Raw genomic sequence first — 8,316 nt, forward strand, 5'->3', positions numbered from 1 at the left:
AAATATTGGTGCTACTAAATAATTATTGCTTTTTAGAATAATAGTTTCAAACTCAAAGAGTGAAACATGTGACTTCATGCTCAAGCTAAACTGCTGAGGGTTAATAGGATTGACATCTTACTATTGTCAGGAAAACAACAAGCGCAGACTTGGAAACGAGGGGAATAGAACTCGGAAGTTAAGCATGCTCAGGCTGGAGTAGTGAGAGGATGGGTGACCGGCCGGGAAGTTAGATGATTTAGAATGATGAGGGGTGATTACAGATTAGAGGTTAAATTGAGCAGTGATGAGGGGTGGTTAGTGATTAAATAGTAAAATAATTCAGAAATTTGAAAATCAGAAAAAAAAATAAAAAAAATCGTAAAATTTCCTTTAGTCCCGGTTGGTGTTAGGTGGAGCTCCAAACAGAGGCCACGTGGAGGGCCTTTAGACCCGGTTCGTAACAGAACCGGAACTAAAAGAGGGGGGGGGGGATTTAGTACCAACCCTTTAGTCCCGGTTCTAGAAACAGGACTAAAAGTCCTTTGGAACCGGGACAAATGGACCTTTTTTCTACTACTAGTGGAAGAAATAAAAAAGAAACTCATGTCTTGAAAAATCCAACCAAAAAAACCAAGAAACCTCGTATAGAAACCAACTCAAGATGGAAAACCATAAAGACAATCCGAGTAAAAAGTGATGGGCGAGGGAAAGAAAGAAAACATGAGAAACGAGCTGGCGCATTAGAAAGCAAGGGATGTGCGATCTCCCTACATTTAGTGACGGTGCACAAAAAATAGCATTTTCCGACGAACATTGCACAATTGGTATTTTATATTCATTGCTTACAGAGAAGAAGAGTTCTCTTTTCATAAAAACCGATTATCTTTCATCCGCTCCGCATTGAACGGTTTTTGTTTTGATTTTTTTGTAATTTTCTTCAGGATGCATTATCTTTACTGGTCTCTCACGTGTTGGTCATTTTTTTAATATACAGATTTTCACTGTTTTTCGTTGATCTTTGTTCCATTTTTATTTTATGTTTCCTTTCCATTTCTTCAGGTTTTTCGCAGCTAATTCGTCCAGTTTTTTGCTCTTTAAATAAAAACTATCCCTTTTTCAGTTTTCATTTTTTACTTCATAAACATCTTTGTAAATTTAGTGTATCTTTCATATTCTGATATATATTAGAAGTCATGAAATTTATGAACATTTTAAAATTTTGTTTTCTAGAGTCTACATTATGTTTGCTACCGAAGCCACATCTAATAAACTAGAGGCTAATGCACGCTTCGGCACGCCGAAACTTGTAGGCACCAGCTCGCGTGGTTCGTGCTCGGCGGCGGCGACGGAGCAGGAGGTGCCGCATAGCAGGGGCCGGCGCGGCGGCGGCACACAGTGAAGAACCTGCGGTCGCTCTCCTTCGAGGATCTGTCACGGACGCTGGCGATGACGAGCATGGACTCCTTCACCCTGTACGACCTCAAGTCCGTCACAAATCCACCTCCAAGTTCCTCGATGAGGTCGGCTTCGGCTTCAGCCCCATCCACAGGGACTGCATTGACGGCGGCCTAAAGTACCTCGGCCTCGAGAACAACGGCATGCAGGTGCATCATGATTTGTTGGTACGTCGCCCTTCTTCGGTGCCACAGAGATCGTAGGTTAGTTCATTGGTTCGGTGATGACCGGTTGATTTTTTTCGTTTGGTCGAACAGGTAGAGGTGATGTATCTGGGGACGATGAGCAACGTGCAAGGCTGCACCTGCATATGAGTAGGATGTCTTGCTCCTGTGTGTTCATCATGGGCTCGCGCCAACGGCGGCGAACTTCCCAGTACATCGACAGGTTCTGTACTCTGTTCTTCGAGATTTTTTCTGTCTTCAGTATTTCATTCTAACGAAAAAATGTCACATTCAGCGTACACAGCCGATCGAAATCAGCCCTCTTGTGCCTTTCTTCCAGCCGTAACCCGAGTCCCGACTGATAGAGCCAAAAGGATCCTACCGGCAGTGCGTGCTACACCAGTTTCTCACCTCCCCCACTTAGCTTCCAAGTAAATAGTAACAGCAATTATTAACAGGTTACATGTGTTTTCGCTTCGTCTCCCTCCTACCTTGATCTCAAACAATACTCCACCACTATTAAATCACTCTGCTGAAACTGCTCCACAGGTCCATAGTTTCAGCTTCAGGTTCAATCGTCTCTTTAAATTGAGCCACGAGAAGGAGGAACCAGCTACCAAGGTTAGGGAGGCGTGTATATTGCCCCCGGCCATCAATTAGTAGTTAGAAACATGTATATAGTACGATCATCATCCGATGCGCCCGCCTGCTCGAGTCGATATCTCTGGCACCGGCGTGCACTCTGGAATAGCTGTCCGCTCCTAGTTTTCATCTTCCCATTCTTCCTCTTATCCCCAGGCTTATGGCTTTAAATTTGTTAGTTTTCGCTCTACCTTGCAAGGTGCTCGAGGTTTTGTCAGCAAGGGCCACACCACTGCTTTGTTTCTTAGGTATCTTGCTATTTGCACTCATCCCTTAATTTTCTTATTTTACACTGAATGAGAAAATGCATCTTTTAGTCTTCTGTTATGTTAATTTAGTTATTCGCATGAAACTCCCATCTCTGAATTTGAAGTTGCTAAATTGGATAAGCATGAAACTTATGCTTGGAGTAGATAGCATAATAAGTTGCTCCCATGCATTCTTGCATGCAATGTATTTCCTTAAAAAAAAGTTAGATATAAACTAAAACAACAATCACTGCTTCATGTAAGTCAACCTTTGTATGATTCGCAAACATGGATAAATCTGAAAAAAAATTTGGAGCCATCCTTTTAGTCCTTTAGTCTCAGGTTTTGTTTCTCACTAGGCTAACTGTACAAGTTTAACCTCTGCGATAATGTTGTTTGGGTCTGTCTAGGGCACATGCACATCTAAGTGATTCAATCAAACATAAAAAGGAAAAAGAAAGTGCACGAATCTCCACATAGAATCAATACCATAGGACTTGAATGTGCAATACTTAGGGCACATCTAGATATTTTTTTGCCACACATAGGACAATGTTAACAACACATGCAAAGAATATCATGAACTACTCTAACTTCTTCCTATAATTAGGTGCACTGTTGCTAAAATCATTCATTATTTATCAGTAGGCTGATCAAAAACTGTAGTCAAGAAGAACAATATCTCAATTCATGATGATCCAATGCAAATATCTGCATGAATAGAAATATCTCTTTCGAATAGTTTATATTGTGCTTATTTATTATCTTTTTAAGCAAAAAAATAATACCGAAATTAGAAGGACACAGGCACTATACCATCCAGCCACTCTCCATTTACTACTAGATCCGCCACATGGTTAAGCTACATTTAGACTTGGGTATGCATTTATGGGCTAAGCTACGTAGGGACTTGGTTGTACAAATGTACATCATTTTTTTTTCAAAACTTTGGAGTACCTATGTATGATTCACATGTATAGAACAATATACATAAAGGCAAATAGAAACATGAGTAAAATTGTAAACCTTAGGTACTATACAATATTGTTTGTATGTTGGATCCGCTACCATTCCTATACGATGAGACTGTGGAGATCTATTGCTCGCATGTATTCTAATTTTATTCTTGATAACTTTATCACTGTAAATTCCCGCAGCAACGTGCGGGATATTGTCTAGTTGCTACTATGATGCTCACATGGGTCAACACGAAGCTCTTGCTGACTTAGCTCAGCTACGTGCTTTGCTCGCTCCCTTACTATTTTCTAGATCGCTCCACTACTAGCTTAAAAAAAAGCGGATACCTTTTTTTAATTTGAAAATATTCGCAAGTGTTCATGGATTTAAAAAATATTGCAAATTCTTAAATTTAATTTTTGCACAAATTTTAAAATATTTGTGGGTTTAAAAATGTTATGAATTTAGAAAAAGCTTCACAAATTTAAACGTGTTCACATACTTTAAAACTACTAGATGATACATCGCGCGTTGATGCGGGACTTGTTATGTGTTCATATTATCATATAGCTATAATAGGTATCTCGGTATTTCTATAATTAGAATGCATAGCTAACATGGAATGTGATGCAATTTTCCCATGATAATTTAAGATAATATAATTTGACTCCCTATTGTTAGTGCATCAGAGAAACAAAAAGATTTCATGTTAATTTGCGAGTCTCGCAGTATTAACACGCCAGAATAGAAATGACATTGTTCCCAACTGGGACAAAATATATAAACCAAAGGCCACCAGAACGGGCCCTAGATGGTCCTCTAAGCGAAGGCAGACTTGTTAGGCTAGGATTGTCACAAAACAATCAGAAAGTATCCTGATATATAGTGGAGAAGTATTATTTATTACAAATATATAAATTCAGTATTTCGATAAAACATTTCATAGTGCAGCATTTAATTAGAAACTTGCATTTGTCAAATGAAGGTTTAGGTTTGAGATAATATCCAAGTGCTAGACTTAGAGAAGTTTGTTTGATTGTAGTTACACGTACATGCATGTTTGAAGTGAACAACAGTTCCTATTTCAACGCAGATACAAAAATAAAATGATATCAGATAACTCCAATCAACAAACACACCAGGGCCCATATTTTTCATCCCACTTGAACATTAAAGGGCGGACTATGCAGGAGAGCGACATTCTCCATACAAACAAGACATGGATGTTAACTCAAGATGCATTCAAGCTGCGCATTCAACTGAACAAACACTAAGAACACAAGGCAGCTCTAAATTGTAATGTGACAACCAATGAAGGAAACAAAAAGGACCTTTAAAAACCAGGAAGTACTTACTTGATGGGCAATACTACTATCACATATCTCGAGGGCTTGGATCTTGCGCCGGTCACACAACCAGTCGCCGGCTTGGTTAACGGGTCCTTGCCACAGGAATGTGCTAGTACAAGTTAGATGCCAGGGCAAGCCAAGCTTCAATCTTGCAGCTTGGCGAGGTCTACGTCTTACACAGTGGCGGAGCCAGGAAAATCCAATGAGGAGGGCCAAACGTTGCTAAACCTAGTTGAGGAGGGCCAGTCTATTAAAATACTCGGTTTTAACAGCAAAAAAAATATGTTTTTACACTAGTATTAGTCTTAAACCAGTGACATTAGGGGGGCCAGGACCCCTGTTGGTCCCCCTGTCTCCGCCACTGGTCTTACAGCATGGCAAAACTAGCTGGTCACGCTGCTCATGTACCTATACCCTGGATTATAGCAACGGCTTATTTTCTAAGCTGCCAAAAGAACTAACCCTTAGTATTGACCGAAGGTGCAACTCCACCCACCCTCTCAAGTGACTTCCTCATCTTCGGACCCTGATTTGCGGCAATGGGATCGCTCGGAATTAGGCCAGGGCGAAATCCCTGCTCGGCTCGCCGATGCTGGCAGCGGTGGCACCCGCGGGTGTCGTTTAGCTCCCTGGAGGCGCTGTCATGACCTCTATCCATGCCCCTCTTCGAGCAACGGGGGAAACCTTTGGTCCGGTTCTTTGGATCGGATGGCGGCGGCATCACGACATCGCTCACCTTCTTGAAGGTGCCATCTTGCTTGCTCGCGGCATCCCCGGTGTTGGATCTAGAGATGTTTGATGTTTGGTCGGTTCGGCTTGCCCCTCTACTTGGGTCTGGCTTGGTGGTTTAGCTGTGGTCTTTTCTTCTGTCCTGTGTCATTTTGCTCCGGGTCCCATGTCCACGCCTATGTACTTTTCTGCTTTGCTTCTATCAATAAAATGATACGCAAGCTTTGCGTATTCGTGAAAAAAAAGTAGTGACCGAAGGAGTGGCGATAGCATACCTAGTACAAGTACACCGATCATTATCAGGCTCTCTGTTACCAAAGATGGTGTCGTTGCTTTCTTTGCTGGTGAGCTTGCCCATCGTGGTGTGGCCCGGCCGGTGTACTGGCTAGCCTAGGGATAGTGGGAAACAAGTGGCCATCGATACTTCGATAGGTTGTGTTGCGTTGCTCTTGCTTATCTATAAATTGTCGGGGCTCTAGTTCGCCATCTCCATCCGCGCCACACACCAAAGAAAAGCCGACACCACACTGCTCCGGCCGGGACTGAACAAGCCTCTCGTCGTCGTACGTGATCGATGGACGCCGCCGCAACCACCCGGAAGCAGGTGGTACTATACCCGGCGCCCGGCCTGCGCCACCTCGTCTCCATGGCCGAGCTCGGCAAAATCTTGGCCGCTCATGGCCTCGCCGTCACCATCGTCATCATCAAGCCGTCGTAAGACACGGGCGCTACCGGGCCTTTCCTGGCCGACGTCACCGCGGTCAACCCCTCCATCTCCTTCCACTGCCTCCCGCGGGTCGAGCTCATGCCCGTAGACTCCGTCCACCCTGAGGCGGTGACCTTCGAGGCCGCCCGCGCCTCCAGTTCGTAGCTCCGTGACTTCCTGGATGGCGCCTCCCCGGCCATCCTGGTGGTGGACTTCTTCTGCAGTGTCGCCGGCATCCCCGCCTACTGCTTCTTCACATGATGTGCCAAGACTCTGGCCATTTCCTTGTACCTTCCGGTGCTGCACGCGCGGAGCGCCGCCAGCTTTCGAGACATGGGCGAGGAGCTCGTGCATGTGCCGGGACTCCCCTTGTTCCCGGCAATGCACTGCTTCAAAGCCGCTCATGGATCGTGACGACGCGGCATACAGAGCTTTCTTGGGGGTGTCCCCCTACCTCTGCCGCTCCGAGGGCTTTATCGTCAACACCTTCCGCTCGCTTGAGTCGCGCGCCGTCGATGCCATCAGTGTCGGGCTCTGCACACCTCCCGGCCTCCCGACGCCTCATGTCTACTGCATCAGGCCGCTGATCAAGTCGGAGGAGGTGGGCGTGAAGCACGACCAAGAGTGCCTGACATGGCTAGACACACAGCCCAAGGCCAGCGTGGTGTTCCTCTGCTTCGGCAGCCGCAGCCTGTTCAGCGCAAATCAGACCAGAGAGCTGGCCATAGGCCTGGAAGCGAGTGGCAAAAGGTTCTTGTGGGTTGTGCGGAGCCCGCCCAGGGACATCGACGGCCCGGCGAAGAAGCTGGACAAGCTGCCGGACCCGGACCTCGACGCTCTCCTCCCAGAGGGCTTCTTGAAGCGGACCAAGGGCACGGGTCTCATCGTCAAGTCATGGGCGCCGCAGCGTGACGTGCTGGCACATGACGCGGTGGGTGCGTTCGTGACGCACTGCGGGTGGAAATCCGTGCTAGAGACGCTCATGGCCGGCGTGCCCATGCTGGCCTGGCCGCTCTATGCGGAGCAACGGGTTAACAAAGTGTTCCTGGAGAAAGAGTTGGGTTTGGCCATGGCGGTGGAAGGGTATGACAAGGAGGTGGTCCAGGCCGACGAAGTGGAGTCCAAGGTGAGGTGGATGATGGAGTCTAAGGGCGGCAGAGTGCTCCGAGAGCGGACCTTGGCGGCCATGCGGCTGGGCAAGGAGGCGCTGCTCCTGGGTGGGGAGTCGGTCGTGACCTTGACACAACTGGTGGAGAGCTGGATGGCTTCATCTTCACAAGGGAGATAGATCACCAGGTAAATTAATGTCCTTGCAAGAACAGGGCAGGTGCAAATCTTGAAAGCTCACGGCATGCAAGAACAGGACACCTGAGATTAGATATAGGCAGCAGGGTAGCTGTTTGGAATCATGACCCATGCATTCAGTTCTTCTGATGGCAATATTCACATTTTTTCATATCAAAAGTTTGTGAAGGAAGTTGGTTTCTTTTTCTATGGATGTGCGTCATGCTATGACAAGTAGCCTTGGAAATTTTGGTGCAAATATTATGACTAGGACGCCGATAATGCGCGTTCGTTCGGGATTTAGGGTGTCCGCGCCGAACGACCCATTCGGACTGGTAGTGGATCGAGCCGAACAAAACCATTCGGACAGGATCGCTTATCCCCCAAACGACCCAATCAGCGTGCCACCTGGTCAGCGTGCGACCCTGACCACGGCACGTCGCCACCTGAAGTCATCACCCTCCTCCATCCCTCCCGATCCCCTCACAGTTCCTTCCTCTCTCCGTCGCCGGCGTGGCTCTCCCTAAAGTTGCCATGGCAAGATCTGGCGATCTGTAGGCTAAATTGAGCCGCCGACTAGGTGAATTCCTCCTCCACCCCCTCTGGTCCCCTTCATCCCCCTCTCCGTCGCCGGACATTCATATCCATGAAATTTCCATGGCAAGATCGGGCGACATGTAGCCCAAATTGAGCCGCCGGCCAGATGAATCCCTTGTCCCCTTCACCCCCCTCTCCCTCCCCCCCCATCTCCTACCCTTCCCATGAACCACTGATGTGTGTGTGGGGGGGGGGTTCCATGG

At 46.6% G+C, this 8,316-nt stretch overlaps 1 pseudogene; it reads left to right on the plus strand.

Annotated features, from left to right (window-relative positions):
• Positions 1-6,100: 6,100 nt before the first annotated feature.
• LOC123154708 (anthocyanidin 5,3-O-glucosyltransferase-like) lies at positions 6,101-7,520 on the plus strand (annotated as a pseudogene).
• Positions 7,521-8,316: the final 796 nt, after the last annotated feature.

The sequence above is a fragment of the Triticum aestivum genome, chromosome 7A, assembly GCF_018294505.1.
Source record: "Triticum aestivum cultivar Chinese Spring chromosome 7A, IWGSC CS RefSeq v2.1, whole genome shotgun sequence".
NCBI lineage: Eukaryota > Viridiplantae > Streptophyta > Magnoliopsida > Poales > Poaceae > Triticum > Triticum aestivum.